We start from the raw sequence: 22,645 nt of genomic DNA on the forward strand, positions 1-22,645 counted from the left end.
ATGTCTACATCAAATTCTTGCAATAGTAAAATCTAATCAGACGTGGCTTAGAATCTGGTTTTGTCAACAAATATTTGATAGCTGCATGATCTGTATAGACAGTTACCTTGGACCCAATAAGATAAGGTCTAAATTTCTCTAGAGCATACACAATAGCAAGAAATTCTTTCTCGGTTGTAGCATAATTCAATTGAGCATCATTCAGAACCTTGCTAGCATAATAAATTGGATGAAACTTTTGTTCTTTCCGCTGGCCAAGGACAACTCCTATTGCATAATCACTTGCATCACACATTAATTCAAAGTTTTGATTCCAATCTGGTGCTACAATTACTGGAGCTGACACTAACTTCTTCTTCAATGTGTCAAAAGCTTTCAACAATCTTCATTCATCACAAAAGGTGCATCCTTCATCAAAAGATTACTCAATGGTTTAGCAATTTTTGAGAAATCCTTGATGAATCTTCTATAAAACCCAGCATGACCAAGAAAACTTCTAATCCCCTTTACATTTGTTGGTGGAGGTAGTTTCTCAATGACTTCTACTTTAGCTTTGTCTACCTCAATTCCTTTAGCAGAGATTTTATGCCCCAATACAATTCCTTCAGTTACCATGAAATGACATTTTTCCCAATTCAAAACAAGATTTGTCTGAACACATCTTTTGAGGACAGTGTTCAAATTAGCCAAACATCTTTGGAAAGAATTTCCAAAAACTGAGAAATCATCCATGAATACTTCAATGCATTTTTCTAAAAGATCCGCAAAAATTGCCTGCATACACCTCTGAAACGTAGCTGGAGCATTACATAATCCAAAAGGCATCTTTCTATACGCAAAGATACCAAAAGGACAAGTAAAAGCCGTCTTCTCCTGGTCTTTTGGATCCACCACAATTTGATTATATCCAGAATATCCATCTAGAAAACAATAGAAAGCCTGCCCTGATAACCTTTCTAGCATCTGATCCATGAAAGGAAGAGGAAAATGATCTTTCCTAGTAGCTTTATTCAGCTTCCTGTAATCAATGCACATACGCCAACCAGTAACTGTCCGAGTAGGAATAAGTTCATTCTTATCATTATAAATTACTGTCATCCCACCTTTCTTTGGAACCACCTGTACTGGACTCACCCATTCACTGTCAGAGATTGGATAGATGATACCAGCTTCTAACAGTTTCAACACTTCTTTTCTGACAACCTCCTTCATAACAGGATTTAACCTTCTCTGTGGTTGAGCACTTGGTTTATAATCTTCTTCCATAAAAATTTTGTGCATGCAGTAAGTTGGGCTAATACCTTTGAGATCTGATATTGACCACCCAATTGCTTCTTTGTTGGCTTTCAGAATTTCTATCAATTGCTCTTCTTCTTGTAGAGATAAAGAGTTATTGATGATGACTGGCTTTGTTCCATCTTCTTCTAGAAACACATATTTCAGATGTGATGGCAATCTTTTTAATTCTGGTGTCTGTGTTTTGACTGTTTCTTCCTTATCAATTATTTCAAATATTGGATCTTCCTCTGGACTCTTTTTCAATGTTTCCAAGTCCATCAGACATTCATCAATCAATTTCTCTTCTTCTTCATCTAAATCTTCACATGCATCAATGAGAGTTTTTTCCAATGGAGAAATATTTCGCACCATCCTTTCTTGCACCATACAAACTTCGTCAAGTTCATCAAATTGAAAACATGCTTTGTCATCATTTGGATATGTCATGGCCTTGGATACGTCAAAAGTGACTTCTTCATCGTCAACTCTCAATTTAAGCTTACCATTCTCTACATCAATCAAAACTCTAGCAGTCTTCATAAAAGGTCTCCCAAGAATAAGAGGAACATCACTAGTTCCTTCCATCTCCATCACAATAAAATCCACTGGGAATACAAATTTGTCAACCTTCACTAGAACATCTTCAACCACTCCATATGGATACTTAAGAGACCTGTCCGCCAATTGAAGAGCCATTCTGGTTGGTTTAATTTCCAGCCCCTGAATTGTTCTGCACATGGATAGCGGCATTAGATTAATGCTAGCTCCCAAATCAATCAATGCTCTTCCAACTTTCACATCTCCTATGGTGCATGGAATAGTGAAGCTTCCTGGATCTTTAAGTTTAGGAGGTAGTTTCTGTATGATTGCACTGCAGTTGCCCTGTATATTGATAGTTTCCTTCTCAATGTACTTGTGTTTCTTTGTGAGGAGTTCCTTCAAAAATTTCGCATATGCTGGCATCTGTTGCAATGCTTCAGAGAATGGTATAGTGATCTCCAACTTCTTAAACAATTCCATGAATCTTTCCAACTGCTTTTCTTTCTCCTTCCTTGAATAACTCTTTGGATAAGGAAGTGGCTTTTCATACTCTTTTTCTTTCTGTCTCTCTCTCTCTCTCTCTCTTTTTTTTTCTCTCCTCTCCTCTTCTTCTTTTTCCTTTTTTCTCTCTCAACTCTTTCTTTCCACTCACATGTTTCTTTTTCACTCTCACTCTCATTTTCTTTCTCTTCTCTTTCTTTTTGTCTCTCCTCTAACACTCTACCACTTCTAGTCACAACAGTTTTACACTCCTTTCCAGATTATCATGTTTCATCTCGTCAACTATTCTCTCAACATAAACCTCCATTTTTTAAATGCAACATCCACATTATGACAATAAGACGCATTCGTCTTCAAGAATCTTTGGAAAGTCTCTTCAAGCTTTGTTGTTTTCTCAACTGGAGTAAATTGCATCTGCCATTTTGGTTGTTGCACTTGAACCATTGAGACCTGTTGTATTTCCTGTGGTATTTGAGAAAGTTTCATAGTTACTTCTTCAAGCTGTTGAGAGATAATTCTATTTTGAATAAGCAAAGCCTCATTTAATTGTAACAACTCCTTCTGACTAAAATCTCCTTTTTCAATGTTGAGTTCATTGTCATTAGTAGCCATATTTTCAATAATTTCAGTTGCTTCCTCTGGAGTTTTCCATTTAATGTTTCCTCCTGCTGAGGCATGAAGCATCATCTTAGCTTGTGAACCAAGACCTCCAAGGAAAGTTAGGACTACTTCTTCTTCTTTGAAGCCATGCGTGGGTGTTTTTCTTAGCAGACTTTTGTATCTATCCCATGCATGCCCCAGTGATTCTTCCATGCCCTGCTTAAATGAAGATATCTCTTGCTTGCCTTTTGTCACCTTTGATTGTGGAAAGTACTTGTTCAAAAACTTTGTTACCACTGCTTCCCACTCTGTGAAACTTCCTTCTGGAAAAGAGTTCAACCAAAGCTTAGCATTGCCTCCCAATGAGAAAGGAAACAAACTAAGTTTGATTGCTTCGTCTGGCACCCCATTGATTTTCACTGTGTTGCAAATTTATTAAATGTAGTAAGGTGCTCATATGGGCTTTCATGAGATAACCCATTAAATTGATTACTCTTCACCAGTTGGATTAGTGCTGGTTTGACCTCCATATTGGCTGCATTGACTCTAGGTCTAGCTATGCTGTTAAAGTGTTGAGGTCCAGCTATGTTGGTGTAATCAGCAAGAGTTCTTCTGATATTATTATTCTCCATATTTTCTGTGCTATTGTCAGAACCTTGTGGTGATGGTTGCAACAGAGTTTCCGGAGGAGGGAAAAGTTCTCTAGATGTTCTGATTCTTCTCCTCCGTCTACTGTCTTCTAATCCTTCAAGCAGAGGTTCTGTTGTTTTCTTGCTCCTAGTTCGAATTGCCTCCTGCATACACAAGAACACAAAACCCTAGAAAAGATTTGGTTAGCACAAAAAGATATAAGAGAAGATATAATATTCAGAAAATAATAAAAAAAAAATAAAAAACAGAAAAATAAAATAAAAATTCGAAATTTAAAAATAAAATAAAAAAATAAGTCAAAGATAATCAATAATCACACAAATTAACCAGTTAAACCACGAGTCCCCGGCAGCGGCGCCAAAAACTTGATGGAGAAATTTTTGAACACCAAAATATGATGTCACAAACTTGTTTTCAATCGGCAAGTATGACCGAATCGTTCAAGTAATAAACTTAGTTAGACCAAGTATCGTTCTTCCCAAAGGACTCACGGCCTAGTTTAGTTATGTGATTTCTTAATTAACTAAGACTTACAAACGCATTAATTGGGGTTTAAAATGCAAGACAGAAAATAAATATGTATGCATGAATTTTGATCAATGGCAAAAAGCAAAAGATAAACACTTTCAATGAAATTTATGTATGGATATGTTGTTGGGGGTCAATTTCATCTTATCCACTCTCATATATTTTAGGAATTCAACAATCAAATCATCATTGTTAATGCCACTCTCTAATGTACCTTTCTAGAAGGCTTCTCCCTAATCACGAGTTCATACAATTCCTAGCATTCCTAATGATCAGTTCATAAGTGCAGGAGCTTAACGACAACCAATATAAAATTGGGAGAAATTCCCCGGATCTAGACTTCCCCGTACGTGCCCGTATCGACAAAACCAATAATCATGCATCGAATGAGTTAAACAATGCAAGCATTAAGCAAAGAGGAAAAACCCTAACTAATGATGAAAGAAAGCATAAGTCTTAATTAAAAGACTTTCATCTTTACCTAGGGTTTTTCCTCTTTGCTTATTGCTTGCTTTGTTTAACTCATTCATTGCCATGATTATTGATTTTGTCGATACGGGAACGTACGGGGAAATCTAGATCCGGGGAATTTCTCCCAATAGCATATTGGTTGCCTTTAAGCTCCTACACTTCAGAACTAATTACTAGGAATGCTAGGAATTGTATGAACTCGTAATTAAGGATAGGCCTTCTTGCAAGGTGATTTAGAGAGTGGCATTAGCAATTCCTAAAAGTATATGAGAGTGGATAAGATGAAATTGATAACCCCAACAACATACTCATCCATTTAATTCATTAAAGTGTTTGTTTTCCTCTTTTCCATTGATCAACATTCATGCATACATATTTAATTACTGTCTCTTGCATTTAAACCTACAATCAATTTGTTCTTAAGTCTTAAATAATCAACAAATCACATAGCTAAACTAGGCCGTGAGTCCTTTGGGAAAACGATACTTGGTCTTACCTTGTTTTATTACTTGATACGATTCGGTCACACTTGCCGATTGTTAAACAAGTTTGTGGCGTCGTTTTTCGGTGTTCATAAATTTGTCATCAAGTTTTTGGCGCCGTTGCCGGGGACTCGTGGTTTAACTAGTTCATTTGTGTGATTATCGATTATCTTTGACTTGAATTTTGAATTTTGAAATTTGAATTTCTGTTTTTATTTATTTTATTTTATTTTATTTTATTTTATTTTCTGTTTTTATTTTATTTTATTTTTATTTTCTGTTTTTATTTTATCTTCTTATCTTTAATCTTATATCTTCTTTTATATCTTTTTGTGCTAACCAATTTTTCTAGGGTTTTGTTTTCTTGTGTATGCAGGAAGCAATCCGAACTAGAAGCAAGAAAACTGCAGAACCTCTTCTTGAAGGTTTAGACGAGAGTAGTGATGGACAAATTTGTAAGCACCAAAATATGATGTCACAAACTTGTTTCACAATCGGCAAGTATGACCGAATCGTTTCAAGTAATAAACTTGGTAAGACCAAGTATCGTTCTCCCAAAGGACTCACGGCCTAGTTTAGTTATGTGATTTGTTGATTAGCTAAAACTTAAGAACACAATAATTGAAGTTTAATATGCAAAGACGAAAATTAAATATGTATGCATGAATTGATCAATGACAAAGACAAAAGATAAACACTTTCAAGGAAATATATGAATGAATATGTTGTTGGGGGTCAATTTCATCTCATCCACTCTCATATATTTTAGGAATTCAACATTCAAATCATCATTGTTAATGCCACTCTCTAATGTACCATTCTAGATGGCTTCTCCCTAATCAAATAGTTCATACAATTCCTAGCATTCCTAATGATTAGTTCATGAGTGCAGGAGCTTAAAGGCAACCAATATAATATTGTCAGTATAATATTGGGAGAAATTCCCCGGATCTAGATTTCCCCGTACGTGTCCGTATCAACAAAACCAATAATCATGCATTAGAATGAGTTAAACAATGCAAGCATTGAGCAAAGAGGAAAAACCCTAACTAATGATGAAAGAAAGCATATGTCTTAATTCAAAGATGTACTCAACAAATCCATATATGAGAGCTTCAAGAGATTACTTTGATTCCCCAACAAACATACAAGGTTTAGTTCACCATATTCATGGTGAACCTAGATGAATTACAATGAAAGTATGAAAGAATAAACCCAATAAAGGTGAAGAGGTAGCCTGAGCATCCAAGATCCTCCTTCAAAGGGGTGAAAGAGAGAGTGTTTGCCTCGTTTCTGCCAAAGATGCCTAACTATAGGACGTGCAAGCCCTTATATACTAATCTAGAGTTACAAAAGATTACAAAAGTCCAAGCCCAAAAAGTGCCGCTCAGCGGTATTTACCGCTCAGCGGTGATTGCGCGTCTTCTTTCTTCCCCTCAGCGGCCATTTTGCCCCTCAGCGGTTCCAACGTCACCTCTTGAGTGCCGCTCAGCGGTAGTTTGCCGCTGAGCGGTGCCTTCGACTTCTCCTTTTTGCACTCTTTCTTGTCTTTTCTAATGTCCTCTCTCTTATTCTTCACTTCTTTCACCAAATTCACCTCAAAACCTGCACAAGAACACTTAAATCAAGCATAAACCTGTCCAGCTCTCTTATTTCTGAAAATATAAACAAAAGGCATGATTTCAAGCTAGTTTCTAAGTCTAAAGGTTGCTTTTAGTATCAACTTTAAGCATGAAAATAACAGTTTTTCAACTGTTATCAAGTAGACGGAGGAGAAGAATCCGTACATCTAGAGAACTTTTTCCTCCTCCAGAAACTCTGTTACAACCATCACCACAAGGTTCTGACCATAGCACTGAAAATATGGAGAATAATAATGCCAGAAGAACTCTTGCAGATTACACAAATATAGCTGGACCTCAACACTTTAACAGCATAGCAAGACCGAGGGTCAATGCAGTCAACATGGAGGTTAAGCCAGCATTAATTCAACTGGTGAAGAGTAATCAATTTAATGGGTTATCTCACGAAAGCTCATATGAGCACCTCACAACTTTTAATGAGATCTGCAACACGGTGAAAATAAATGGGGTGCCGGATGAAGCAATCAAACTTAGCTTGTTTCCATTCTCACTAGGAGGCAATGCTAAGCTTTGGTTAAATTCTTTTCCAGAAGAAAGCTTTACAGAGTGGGAAGCAGTGGTGACCAAGTTCCTAAACAAATACTTTGCACAATCAAAAGTAAATAAAGGAAAGCAAAAGATTTCATCATTCAGGCAAGGCATGGAGGAATCACTGGGGCATGCATGGGATAGGTATAAATGCTTATTAAGAAAGACACCCACGCATGGCTTTGATGATGTGCAAGTAGTCCTAACCTTCCTTGGAGGTCTTGGTTCATAAACTAAGATGATTCTTGACGCCTCAGCAGGAGGAAATATCAAATGGAAAACTCCAGAGGAAGCTACAGAAATCATTGACAATATGGCTACTAGTGACAATGAACTCAACAGTGAAAGAGGAGCTCCTATACAACAAAAAGGAGTTCTACAGTTACAAACCCATGATGCCTTGCTAGCACAAAATAAGATACTAACTCAACAACTGGAGACTCTTACGAAAACACTTGCACAACTACCAAAAGAGTTAAAGACTGTTGCGCAGGCTCAATCACAGTTGTGTGAATTATGTGGAGGTGACCATATCAATGGTTAATGCGCTTTTCCAGTAGAAGCATTAGAGGATGTAAACTTCATGGCCAATCAATACCGTCAGGGGAATTTTAATCAAGGGTGGAAACCACACCCAAGCATTGGTCAAGGACAAACTGGGCAAGCTGGACAAACTGGGCAATTCAATAAGCAGCAGCAACAACCAACCTTATGGCAACAGATTTCTATACTAAATGAAAGGTCAATAAGGATGGAAGAAACTCTTCATCAGTTCATACAGAAAACTGAGTCTACTCAAAAGAGCACTGAGGCTTTTATTAAGAATTGGGAGACTCAAATGGGTCAGATTACCAAGCAGTTGGAAGAGAGGCCAAACAAAAATTTTGGGGCTAATACTGAGGTTAACCCCGGGGAAGAATGCAAAGTGGTGGAGATTACAAATGATGAGAGAGTTGAGTTAAAAGACAAGAGAGAAAAGAAAGAAAAAGAAGAGAGAGAAAAGAGAGAAAAAGAAAAAGAGAGAAAAGAGAAAGGAGAGAGAAGAGAGATAGAGAGTAATGATATTTTTCCTTTTCCAATAAATCAAGAGAAGCAATTTGATTTTACAGAATTATTCAAGATGGTGGACAATGATGTACCTTGGAATCAGATATTACAACAAATTGCAGTTTATACTAAACCTGAGGAAGAAGTCTCTATAAAGAAAAGGCGTAGAGATGATGATACAAAGAAGTATAAAGCTATTAAAAAGGAGCCATTCCCTCCAAAGGCAAAAGATCCAGGAGGTTTCTCCATTCCATGCACAATAGGGAAGAAGAGGATAAACAAGGCCTTACTCGATTTAGGATCAAGTGTTAACTTGATACCTTATTCTTTATTGGAGCAGATCGGTGAGGTTGATGTGAAGCCTGTAAAGGTTAACTTAATAATGGCAGATGGATCTTCAAAGGAACCCTGTGGAATCACAGAAGATATTATAGTTTGTGTGGGCAAACTCCAGTTCTTGGTAGACTTTGTGGTGATGGAGATGGAGACTGAAAAGATACCCATTATTCTTGGAAGACCGTTTATGAAAACGGCCAAAGCTATCATTGATGTGAACGAAGGTATAGTGGTGCTCCAAGACAGAGAAGAGAGAGTTGTTGTAGATGTCTTCAAAGAAGAGAGGCAGATGCAGGAGGAAGAAGCTAGTCATAAAGCTGCATTTCAAGATGTACTCCTGACTAGCTCTCAAGATGAAAAGCCCAAGGTTAAAGGTAAACATTGTTTATTGTTTCAGGTACTGGAAAAAGAAAAGATTGGAAGAGGAAGGAAAGTTCCTGATGACTGGATGAAAGAACAACTCCAACTGGGTACACCTGTGAGAGTCAAAAACAAATTGTGGGTTGTGAAAGGCTATAAAGAAAAGGAGATGATAGAGATAGAGTCTCCATATTCTAGAAGAGTCAAAACAATACACCGGAAGCAGTTGAGGAGTTGGTGGAATATGGACATCAACCAGGAAGAAGGAACTTGAACTTTATTGGGTCAAGCTAATGACGTTAAAAGAGCGCTTGCTGGGAGGCAACCCAGTGATTTAAGAACTTTTAATTTTTGGTTTGGTGATGTAATTTTGAACTTTTGGGTATTTTTGTTTTTGTTATAAGTCTGTTATAGGGTTTACATCTACTGATGGATGTTAGGCGGAAGAGTATCTACTGAAGGATACTATGTTTTTATACACCTACTGATGGGTGTTGGTAAGAAAGTTTTGCACCTATTGATGGGTGCTGGTGGATTTTGGGTCAGGCTCGTGACGTTAAACAAGCGCTACCTGGGAGGCAACCCAGTTGATTGATTATATTTTTGTTTGTTCTGCTGTAGTTGCATAATAGGATTTTGCATGAGTAATCTGAACATGTTATTGCAGGGAATAAGTGAGAGGCATGGGTAGGTGATGGACAAATTTGTAAGCACCAAAATATGATGTCACAAACTTGTTTCACAATCGGCAAGTATGACCGAATCGTTCAAGTAATAAAACTTGGTAAGACCAAGTATCGTTCTTCCCAAAGGACTCACGGCCTAGTTTAGTTATGTGATTTCTTGATTAGCTAAGACTTAAGAAAACAATGATTGAAATTTTAATATGCAAGACGAAAATAAACATGTATGCATGAATTGATCAATGGCAAAGACATAAGATAAACACTTTCAATGGATTAAATGAATGAATATGTTGTTGGGGGTCAATTTCATCTCATCCACTCTCATATATTTTAGGAATTCCTCTTTCAAATCATCATTGTTAATGCCACTCACTAATGTACCATTCTAGATGGCTTCTCCCTAATCAAATAGTTCATACAATTCCTAGCATTCCTAATGATTAGTTCATTACCGCAGGAGCTTAAGGCAACCAATATAATATTGTCAGTAAAATATTGGGAGAAATTCCCCGGATCTAGATTTCCCCGTACGTGTCCGTATCAACAAAACCAATAATCATGCATTAGAATGAGTTAAACAATGCAAGCATTGAGCAAAGAGGAAAAACCCTAACTAATGATGAAAAGAAAGCATATGTCTTAATTCAAAGATGTATTCAACAAATCCATATATGAGAGCTTCAAGAGATTACATTGATTCCCCAACAAACATACAAGGTTTAGTTCACCATATTCATGGTGAACCTAGATGAATAACAATGAAAGTATGAAAGAATAAACCCAATAAAGGTGAAGAGGTAGCCTGAGCATCCAAGATCCTCCTTCAAAGGGGTGAAAGAGAGAGTGTTTGCCTCGTTTCTGCCAAAGATACTAACTAAAGGACGTGCAAGCCCTTAAATACTAATCTAGAGTTACAAAAGATTATAAAAGTCCAAGCCCAAAAAGTGCCGCTCAGCGCCATTTACCGCTCAGCGGTGGTTACGCGTCTTCTTTCTTCCCCTCAGCGGCCATTTTGCCCCTCAGCGGTTCCAACGTCACCTCTTGAGTGCCGCTCAGCGGTAGTTTGCCGCTGAGCGGTGCCTTCGACTTCTCCTTTTTGCACTCTTTCTTGTCTTTTCTAATGTCCTCTCTCTCATTCTTCACTTCTTTCACCAAATTCACCTCAAAACCTGCACAAAAACACTCAAATCAAGCATAAACCTGTCCAGCTCTCTTATTTCTGAAAATATAAACAAAATGCATGATTTCAAGCTAGTTTCTAAGTCTAAAGGTTGCTTTTAGTATCACTTTTAAGCATGAAAATAACAGTTTTTCAACTGTTATCACAACCCCAAACTTAGAACTTTGCTTGTCCTCAAGCAAATAAAATGTAACTCCATCTCCAACCAATTCATATGATGGTTCACTCATTCAAAAATCCTCTCTTTCAAAATAAGTAACAACTTCACTCAAACTTATGACCAAGAGTTCAATCAAGATGTGCACATGCTTTAGTATTCACAAAGTCATTTAAATTCCAACAAATGCTATTTTTCATGAATGATCAATCAATTAAGCATGGATGTTCATGTGCTTATGGAATATTTCCTCACTAGGTAAAGTGTTTCACTCAACACACAAGTGTATAAGAGGTAAAGTGTTTCACTCATTCACTCCACTATCACAATGTCACATGAATCAACTTTGCCTTTCATTTAACCACAATCAAATACATTCACAAGCATGCATCATCACAAGGACTTTTCAATGGCTTATAATGTGGCTGGGCTAACAAGAAAATTGGTTTTTCTGGATCACAAAATCCTTGAGTTAAGAGAGTCATAACAACACAATTATTCTTATTCTTCCCAACTTGCCTTTGAATTTTCTTTTGCATTTGCATTGAGCTTTGCTTCTTTTTCTTTTCTTTGCTTTTTCTTTGCATATTTTTACTTTTAGCTCTTAGCTCAATGCTTTTCCTTTTTCATGTTTCCCCAATAACCCCAAACTTGAACATTTAACAATACCACACAAGATCTTCTACTTAACTCAAGGTAAAGATTTTCAATCAAGGGTGTTCAGTGTATATTTAAGGCTAAGGGTTCAAAGGATAGAACACAACGTGTTCTCTTTTAGAAGGCTAACTTTATGAATTTGGCCAATAAAAAGGGTTTCAAAAACACGGCCTTTGATCATATGATGCAAAACAAGCAATTGATTCAATCATAAAAAACCTGGGCAAAGTCATTCATGCTTTCAAAGTAATAACATTCAACAATAACAACTCTGGAGCTCAAAACCTCACATATAAGCTCATTCACATTTGACATGCACATCCTGCTTAATTTCACAATCACAATCATGATATTATGCATTTGTTCACAAAGCTTGTGAATCACCTGTATAAGCATTTTAATGTGCACATCATCTCAACATCAATCAATCAATAAGCATCATCAAGCATTACTTATCACACAATCACAGTTAATAGCAAACCATCATAACAAACCAGGTGTTCAATAGAGTACATCAAACCCTAATCTAAAAACAAAAACAAATAAGTTCAGAAAACTTAAACCACAAAAGCATAATCATATGATAGCATTCATCAGTAAATGCTATCTCAGCTCCTCATCAGTCCGAGCTCTCTGTATCTTCCTCTTCCTCTTCATCATCATCTTCAAATGCATCCTCCTCCTCTGCTTCATCTTCCTCCATATCTCTGGCTGAAGCTTCAGCTGCTCCAGCTCCTCCATATACTGGTTCTTCTGGCCAAGCTACCACATTATGAAATTCATCCATAGTCCACCTGTGTGCTGGAGGGGTATCATACATCCCCACTATCATCTCAGCCGTGGCCACCTGCCCTCTGTGGATGGACTGCAACTGAGCACCTATAAGAGACATATACATGTCCCTCATCTGGAATGGTTCTGCCTCATGAGTATCAGCAGAAGTCCTGCTCTGTGCTGGCCTTCTCTCTCTACGAGCCTGGCGTGGTGGCACTGGCTGGGCTGCCTCCTCTCCTCCACAGTACTGTCTGTAATAGGCCTCATCTATAGCTTTTCTTGGCCTCTCAAATGGTGGAACAGAAGTATCCACCCCAGCTAGCTTGCAAAGGTGAGTGATCAAAGAAGGATGTCCCAGTGGTGCTTTGTTGTTTGAGGTGTTAGCACACACACTAATCTCATCAGCTATCACTTGCCCAATATTAACATTCAAGTTTCTGATAGCACAATAGATGAATAGTGCCCTGCTGAGAGTGATATCTGACACATGTGAGCATGGCTGAATGTTGGCATGAGAAAATGCCATCCAATACTTTGCAAGAGGAGTCAAGTCTGTCCTCCTAATGTTAACCACTGCTCCAGATCTATTCCTTTGAAAGTGTCCTCCAGGTATGCACAATACTCTCTCAACATCCTCAAAGTCAGCACCTTCCTCCATGCTAAGAGCAAACTGGCATTGCTCACCAGCCCACACAGTATCCAGGAAGTTATTGATGGAGTCAGGATCATACCTGATAGCATGGCCTCTAACATAGCCCAAATAATTCTCAGCTGGATGATCACCAATCTTCTTTGCATTGGTGTAGAATTCCTTGACCACAGCTATGTTGGCAGGTGCTGGATAGGTGGCTAGCTTTCCCCAATCATTCCCTAACACTTGCTCTCCAAATTGAGGAGCAAAGTTAGGTATCATTCCAACCTTTCTCTCCATTAGAAGTCTCCTGTCCTGAACCACCCTAAAGTGCTTCTCATGTTTCCTAGAGAGGAACCTGCCATTATGGGGCTGCTCTGGTTCCTTTTCCTTCCTCTTGGTTGCCATGGTTTTCAATCTCTTTCCTGAAGAGGATGCCATTCCTGCATTCAAACACAAATCCAAAACCACAGAACATGATGTTCATCATTAGTAAACTCAGAACACAACTCCTTTCGAAGCTAAACCACCGCTGAGGGCCAGAATTTCCCCTCAGCGCCACCAGTGCCACATTCAAACACGCAATAAACCAGAAAAAACAAATCTGGCAGAGTGCCGCTCAGCGGTAAATGGCGCTCAGCGGTGATCTGCAGATTTTTGCAAATCTCTTTTTAAAACAGTCCTAACTCCACCCAAATGCAATTTTCAGTTTTCCAGTTCATAATCAAGCAGTTTAATCGGTTCAAACATCAAATATATCATCAAATCATGCATAGAAACTAAAACCCCTAAGTATTCATGCTTTGACAATCACAGTCAATTTCAAGAACCCTAGAATGAACAAAATGCATTTTACTTACTTGGGTGGAGATGCTAGATGATATGAGAATGCTTCCAAACTAGAATGCTCTCTTCCAACCCCAAACTTTGATAGCACACTAGTGTAAAAGTGAGTGGAAGAGAAATTTTCTAAAGAGGGAAGAGTAAAAAGATGTGGAAAACCTAGGAGAAGGTGTGTGGAAGTGTTTGTGCAGAGAGAAGTCTGGAAATAAACCCTAAAACGCAGCTTGGGGTATAAAAATACCCTAATGGGCTCGGGTCCCGCTAAGGGGAACTAAAGCCCAGTCTGCGAGAGTACCGCTCAGCGGTAAAATACCGCTCAGCGGCACTTTCGTGATGTGCTCCTCTCCTTCTTTTCTTGACCTACGTGCCTTCCTAGCATACCCCTCATAGGTTCCCTGCAATTCAATGTTAAAAATGCTTATGCAAACCCTAACTAAAATAAACAAACAAAAAACAATCAATCAACTGGGTTGCCTCCCAGGTAGCGCTTGTTTAACGTCACGAGCCTGACCCAAAATCCACCAACACCCATCAGTAGGTGTTTCAAACTTACCAGCACCCATCAGTAGGTGCAAAATCTTCTCACCAACACCCATCAGTAGGTGTTACAAACTTAGTATCCTTCAGTAGATACTTAATCACCTAGCATCCTTCAGTAGATGCTAGATCCAACAAAATAATGTCCAGAATAATGTTCACAAATTATAAATTACAAAACCAAATCAAAAGTTTTTAAATCCACTGGGTTGCCTCCCAGCAAGCGCTCTTTTAACGTCATTAGCTTGACCCAGTAAAGCTCAAGTTCCTTCTTCTTTTTCTTCTTCTTCCTACTGAACTTCTTCAGAAATTTGATCAAACCAGGAACCTGTTGCAGTGTCTCAATCATAGGAACTTTAATCTCCAATTTCTTGAAGATTTCCATGAAGCACTTAAATTTCTTTTCCTTCCTATGATTCTTCTTTAGATGAGGATGTGATTTTTCATGTGATTTCTTCTTCTTTCCTCTCATCTTCTTTTTCTTCCTTTTTCTCTCCCTAAATTTTCTCTTTTTCTCTTCTTTTATTTTTTTCTTCCTTTCTCTTTTTCTCCTCAACTTCTTTATCTTCACACAAATTTTCTTTCTCTCTTCTCTCTCAACCAATTCTTTTTCTTTTTCTTCATCTTTATCTTTCTCACTCAACTCTTCTTTCTCTTTTCTCTCTTCTTTTTCCTCATCTCCCTCTAATTTTTCCTCATCAAGAATCTTGTCACTTTTAGTGATAATGACTTGCCCTTCCTCCTTAAGGTTAACATCAGTATTAACATCATCATTTAATATCTGACTAATGTGACGAAGTTGCATCTCCATTCTTTTACATGATTCTTCAATGCTTTTCTGAGTAGAGTCGGAATTTTTCAAAAATCGTTGAAGGGTGTCCTCCAACCTATCCAAACTTCCTGATAGAAAGGGTTGTTGCTGCCATTGTTGTTGTGGTTGGTTCTCAAATTGTCCAGCAGCTTGCCAAAATTGGCTTTGATCCATGCTTGAGTGAGGTTCCCACCATTGGTTGAGATTACTTTGGTAGAATTGAGTGCCCCTATAGTTAAACTCTTGACCAAATTGCATTCTGCAGACATTAGGCACAAAACCCTAAAAACAATTGTTAGCACAAAAAGATATAGGAGAAGATAGAGATTCAAAAGATATAAGAAGATAAAAAATTTAGAAGATAGAATCAAATAAAATAGAATAAAACCTAATCTAAAAAATAAAACATAATCTAAAAGATAAAATAAAATAAAATCTAACCTAACCTAAAAGATAGAATAAGAATAAAATAAAATCTAACCTAAAAAGATAAAAAGATAAAATCTAATAAAATAAAATAAAATCTAATCTAAAAAGATAAAATAAAATCAAATAAAAACCGAAAAATAAAAAACAGAAAATAAAAACAGAAAACAGAAAAACAGAAAACAAAAAAAAATAAAATAAAATCAAATAAAATACAAACTGAAAAATATAAACAGAAAAATAAAATAACATAAAAATTCGAAATTTAAAATAAAATAAAAAAAATAAGTCAAAGATAATCAATAATCACACAAATTAACCAGTTAAACCACGAGTCCCCGGCAACGGCGCCAAAAACTTGATGGACAAATTTGTAAGCACCAAAATATGATGTCACAAACTTGTTTCACAATCGGCAAGTATGACCGAATCGTTCAAGTAATAAAACTTGGTAAGACCAAGTATCGTTCTTCCCAAAGGACTCACGGCCTAGTTTAGTTATGTGATTTCTTGATTAGCTAAGACTTAAGAAAACAATGATTGAAATTTTAATATGCAAGACGAAAATAAACATGTATGCATGAATTGATCAATGGCAAAGACATAAGATAAACACTTTCAATGGATTAAATGAATGAATATGTTGTTGGGGGTCAATTTTATCTCATCCACTCTCATATATTTTAGGAATTCCTCTTTCAAATCATCATTGTTAATGCCACTCACTAATGTACCATTCTAGATGGCTTCTCCCTAATCAAATAGTTCATACAATTCCTAGCATTCCTAATGATTAGTTCATTACCGCAGGAGCTTAAGGCAACCAATATAATATTGTCAGTAAAATATTGGGAGAAATTCCCCGGATCTAGATTTCCCCGTACGTGTCCGTATCAACAAAACCAATAATCATGCATTAGAATGAGTTAAACAATGCAAGCATTGAGCAAAGAGGAAAAACCCTAACTAATGATGAAAAGAAAGCATATGTCTTAATTCAAAGATGTATTCAACAAATCCATATATGAGAGCTTCAAGAGATTACATTGATTCCCCAACAAACATACAAGGTTTAGTTCACCATATTCATGGTGAACCTAGATGAATAACAATGAAAGTATGAAAGAATAAACCCAATAAAGGTGAAGAGGTAGCCTGAGCATCCAAGATCCTCCTTCAAAGGGGTGAAAGAGAGAGTGTTTGCCTCGTTTCTGCCAAAGATACTAACTAAAGGACGTGCAAGCCCTTAAATACTAATCTAGAGTTACAAAAGATTATAAAAGTCCAAGCCCAAAAAGTGCCGCTCAGCGCCATTTACCGCTCAGCGGTGGTTACGCGTCTTCTTTCTTCCCCTCAGCGGCCATTTTGCCCCTCAGCGGTTCCAACGTCACCTCTTGAGTGCCGCTCAGCGGTAGTTTGCCGCTGAGTGGTGCCTTCGACTTCTCCTTTTTGCACTCTTTCTTGTCTTTTCTAATGTCCTCTCTCTCATTCTTCACTTCTTTCACCAAATTCACCTCAAAACCTGCACAAAAACACTCAAATCAAGCATAAACCTGTCCAGCTCTCTTATTTCTGAAAATATAAACAAAATGCATGATTTCAAGCTAGTTTCTAAGTCTAAAGGTTGCTTTTAGTATCACTTTTAAGCATGAAAATAACAGTTTTTCAACTGTTATCAGTAGGAAGCACCTAGGTTAAGCTAGGAAGAAGAAGAGCACTTCCCGAAAGGGTCGCTGAGCGGTAGTGTCGCAGATTGGGGTTAGGTTGCCCCTAAGCGGAATCCGAGCCCATTAGGGTATTTTTATACCCTAAGTTGCGCCTTAGTTTATCTTTTCAGATTTTTCTCCACACACACTCCTACATACTTTTTCAAAAGGTTCTCTACATTTTTCCTTTCATTCCTCTTTAGAAAATCTCCCTTCCACTCAGTTACTCACTAGTTTTCCATCTAAGTTTAGGGTTGGGAGAGAGCATCATTGATGGGGCTGAGTTTTTCAAAGCACTAGAGTAGGATTTGTTTTATCAATCACTTTTTTTTTTAGAATAGGATTTGATGTACTCAATTGGAAACTTTGTCTTTTATGATGGTTTGCTTATGATTGTTGTTTGATAAGTAATGCCTGATGATGCTTTGATATTGATTGATGTTGAGAATGTGCACATTATATGCTTATACAGGTGGTTCACAAGCATTGTGAACAAATGCAAGATGTTGTGATTGTGATTATGATTCTAAGCAGGATATTATATGTGGAATGTGAATGAGCTTATATGTGAGGTTTTGAGCTCCAGAGTTGTTATTGTTGAATACTATTACTGTGAAAGCATGAATGACTTTGCCCAGGTTTTCTATGATTGAATTACTTGCTTGTTTGCATCATATGATCAAGGGCATTTGTTGATAACCCTTTTATTAGCCAAATTCATAAATTTAGCCCACTAAAAGAGAACACTATGTGTTCTATCATTTGAACCCTTAGCCTTGAACATGATTTGAAAACCCTAGTTGAAAAGCTTTACCTTGAGTTAAGTAGAAAATATTTTGTGGTATTGACAAATGTTCAAGTTTGGGGTTGTTGGAAAAGAGAAAGGGAAATTGAAAGCATTGAGCTAAGTGCTAAGAAATAATAATGTTAAAAGAAAAAGAAAAAAAAAGAAAGAAAAGAAAAGAAAAAGCAAAGCTCAATGCAAAAGAAAGTTGGGAATAAATAAGAATGATTGTGTTTATATGTTTCTATTAACTTAAGGGTTTTGTGATCTAGAAAAACCAATTTTCTTGTTAGCCCAGCCACATTACAAGCCATTGAAAAGTCCTTGTGATGATGCATGCTTGTGAATTTATTTGATTGTGGTTAAACGAAAGGCAAAGTCAATTCATGTGACATTGTGATAGTAAAGTGAATGAGTGATTACCTCTTATACACTTGTGTTTGAGTGAAACACTTTACCTAGTGAGGAAATATTCATTGAACACATGAACATCCATGTTTAGTTGATTGATCATTCATGAAAAATAGCATTTGTTGGATATTAAGTGACTTTGTGAACACCAAAGCATGTGCACATCTTGATTGAAATCTTTGTCATGAGTTTGATTGAAGTCTTTACTTATCTTGAAAAGAAGATTTTTGAATGAGTGAACCATTATAAGGATTGGTAGAAGATTGAGTTACATCTTGTTTGCTTAAGGACAAGCAAAGTTCTAAGTTTGGGGTTGTGATAACAGTTGAAAAACTGTTATTTTCATGCTTAAAATTGATACTAAAAGCAACCTTTAACACTTAGAAACTAGCTTGAAATCATACTTTTGGTTATATTTTTAGAAATAAGAGAGCTGGACAGGTTTATGCTTGATTTCAGTGTTTTTGTGCAGGTTTTAAGATGAATTTGGTGAAAGAAGTGAAGAAGGATAGAGATGGAATCAAAAAAGACATCAAAAAGTGCAAAAGGAGAAGCCGCAAGTACCGCGCAGCGGCAGTTTACTGTTGAGCGGCACTCAGAAACCCACGTTGGCTCCGTTGAGGGGTGAAAAGGTCGCTGAGGGGAGAAAAACAACTCACGCACTTACCGTTGAGTGGCACTATTTTGGGCTTGGGCCTAATTTTCTATAATTTTAGAATAGTATATAAGCTTTAGGACGTCCTAGGGTTTGTATCTTTGGCAGAGACGAAGCAAACACTCTCTTTTCCACCCCTTGAAGGAAGATCTTGGATGCTCAGGCTACGGCCTCCTCTTTCTAGGGTTCTATCTTTCATTCTTTCATTATTGTTCATCTAGTTTCACCTTGAATATGGTGAACTAAACCTTGTATTGTTATTGGGGAATCAATGTAGTCTTGTGAAACTCTCATATATGGAATTTATTTTAACGTCTTATTTTAAGATATATGCTTTCTTTCATCTTTAGCTAGGGTTTTTCCTCTTTGCTTATTGCTTGCTTTGTTTAACTCATTCATTGCCATGATTATTGATTTTGTCGATATGGGAACGTACGGGGAAATCTAGATCCGGGGAATTTCTCCCAATAGCATATTGGTTGCCTTTAAGCTCCTACACTTCAGAACTAATTACTAGGAATGCTAGGAATTGTATGAACTCGTAATTAAGGATAGGCCTTCTTGCAAGGTGATTTAGAGAGTGGCATTAGCAATTCCTAAAAGTATATGAGAGTGGATAAGATGAAATTGATAACCCCAACAACATACTCATCCATTTAATTCATTAAAGTGTTTGTTTTCCTCTTTTCCATTGATCAACATTCATGCATACATATTTAATTACTGTTTCTTGCATTTAAACCTACAATCAATTTGTTCTTAAGTCTTAAATAATCAACAAATCACATAGCTAAACTAGGCCGTGAGTCCTTTGGGAAAACGATACTTGGTCTTACCTTGTTTTATTACTTGATATGATTTGGTCACACTTGCCGATTGTTAAACAAGTTTGTGGCGCCGTTTTTCGATGTTCATAAATTTTTCATCAAAGACGCACCTATCTTCCTCCAGCTTGTCACACTCTTTCAAAAAAAAAACAATTTTTTTGTCAATGTTTACATAGTGTGAAGGTTCCATAAGGTTATTCATCGAATATTAGTAGCCTTGTTTCTAAGAAAGATTTGAAGTTGGTTGGTTTAAAGTCTCATGATTGTCATGTCTTAATGCAACAACTTTTACCAGTAGCTCTTCGAGCCATATTACCTGCCTCTGTTAGAGGTATTCTCACACGTTTGAGTTTGTTTTTCAATGCCATTTGCAAGAAAGTTGTTGATCCTCGATAGTTAGATGATTTGCAAAATGAGGCCATCAGACTATTGTGCCAATTGGAAATGTATTTCCCACCCTTATTTTTTGATATCATGGTTCATTTGATTGTCCATCTAGTGAGAGAAATTCGAATATGTGGGCCGGTTTTCTTGAGGTGGATGTACCCGATTGAAAGATACATGAAGATCTTAAAGGGATATGTTAAGAATCAATTGAGACTGGAAGCTTCGATTATAGAGTGCTACATTGCAGAGGAAGCCATTGAATTATGCTCAAGTTATATGCCAAGTTGTGACCCAATAAGACTTCCAAAGAAAAGACATGAAAACAGACGTGAAGGAAAGGGAGTTCGAGGAGTAAGGATTGAAAGTGTTAGTAGAAAAGAAGTTAATCAAGCACATTTGTACATTTTAAACAACACAGAGGATGTTATTCCTTACATTTCACAACACATTGATGAAATTAAGTCAGCACATCCACGTATGAGTGAAAAGTGGACACTTAGTGAACATAACAAATCCTTTTTAGCTTGGTTTAAGAAAAAGATTTATGCGACTCCGAATGTTTCTGAAAATCTATTGAGACTAGCTCGTGGACCTAACACTAATGTGATCACTTTTGGCGGCTATTACATAAACAATTACTTGTTCTATTCAAAGGAGGAATACGATAAAAGTAGAGTTCAAAATAGTGGAGTTACCCTACAAGCTGAGGTTGTACAATTTCCAGTTCCAAGCATATGAATCCAATTACAACATCAATCAGTTATTTTCGAATAATACAAGAAATTTGGTAAATTTATTATGTCACTTTTAGAGTTCCAGTTTTCAAGTGTAAATGGGTTGACAGTAATTCTGGTGTGGTGACATAAGACCTCGGATTCACTTTGGTGGATCTTAACAAAATGAGTTACATGGATGAACCATTTATTATGGCTAGTCAAGCAAGACAAATATTCTACGTCACTGACCCAGTGAATAATAAATGGTCAGTGGTATTGGAAGGCAGAGCCATGCACACAACTGATGATGAAGACTCTCTCGATATACTTGAGATAAGCTCCTTCTCATCAAGAACCAATGAAAATAAGGTTGATGATGTACCCGATGAAATACATGCAACTCTATGTGATCCCAATGAAGGCATATGGGATAAATAGGTGTCTTAACATTGTTTTAATTACTTGTACAATTTATTTATTTTGTCTGTTCTAACTATAATTAACTAACACTTTGTAAACAGGTATGACGAGCTCTGGATCTGGTCCGACGGGAGGAGGGGGTAGATCTGTGACTCGGATGCCTGATGTCACATCCCGTCGGGTTAATGAGAAACCAGTGACGGTGGAGTTTGATCCCCGAACATTTGTGCGTATTGGGGCACATGCAGCATCGTTCAGGAGTTACTTGGGCGTGATGGCAAAAGCACATGTCCCCTATTGTCGCTACTTGTTGAGATGATGTCCCACAGGTTGACAAAAATCTACTATGGCAGGATATTTTGGTACGTTTAAGATGTTTTACTTGACTTATTTTTGTTGATCATGCTTTAACATTAATTTTGTTTTTAATAGGAAAATTGGGATATCCCTAATGATGAGAGGATAAGGAAGAAGATTTTATCCCACATTGCAGTCCGGTAGAGGGACTTCAAGACAAGAATGACACGTCAATACGTCTTTGGCTCTAAACAGAATGACACTCCTTGTACACAATATAAAATAACTTAGGAGGAGTGGGTGCAGTTTAAAGAATCTAGACTTACTCCTGACTGCCAGGTATGTTTTTTAATATTTTTCTCTAGTCACACAAGATGTTAAGTTGTGATTTATGCTTAATGATTTTCATTTTTTCATAGGTGAAAAGGATAGCCGCCCAGCAGAGGCAGAAGCTTAATGATACACCACGTACTGTCACATGGTGGTTATGCGTTATTAGAGAAAAAGATGAGAAAACGTCACGCTGAGGAGTTAGGTCTTGAGTCACTTGATCTAGCACCTCCACCAGCCAGACATGAATTGTGGAAGGTTGCACGAACAAAGTCCAATGGCCAGTTTACATCCCAGTCTGCTCAGGAGGTTTCAGAGAGAATTGTAAGTAGAAACTTTTAACTGATTACCATAGTTCATAAAAAAAATTTGTAACAAACTTTTTAATGTGTCTAACTTCATTATGATATGCAGGATGACTTGGTTGACCAATATAGTCAAGGCA

General features: G+C 37.1%; 1 pseudogene; it reads left to right on the forward strand.

Annotated features, from left to right (window-relative positions):
• LOC148196555 (uncharacterized) overlaps positions 1-21,892 on the forward strand; it is a 44,114-nt pseudogene extending 22,222 nt beyond the window's left edge.
• The last annotated feature ends 753 nt before the right edge of the window (positions 21,893-22,645 follow it).

The sequence above is a fragment of the Vigna umbellata genome, chromosome 6, assembly GCF_029865625.1.
Source record: "Vigna umbellata cultivar VRB3 chromosome 6, Vumbellata_1.0, whole genome shotgun sequence".
Taxonomy (NCBI): domain Eukaryota; kingdom Viridiplantae; phylum Streptophyta; class Magnoliopsida; order Fabales; family Fabaceae; genus Vigna; species Vigna umbellata.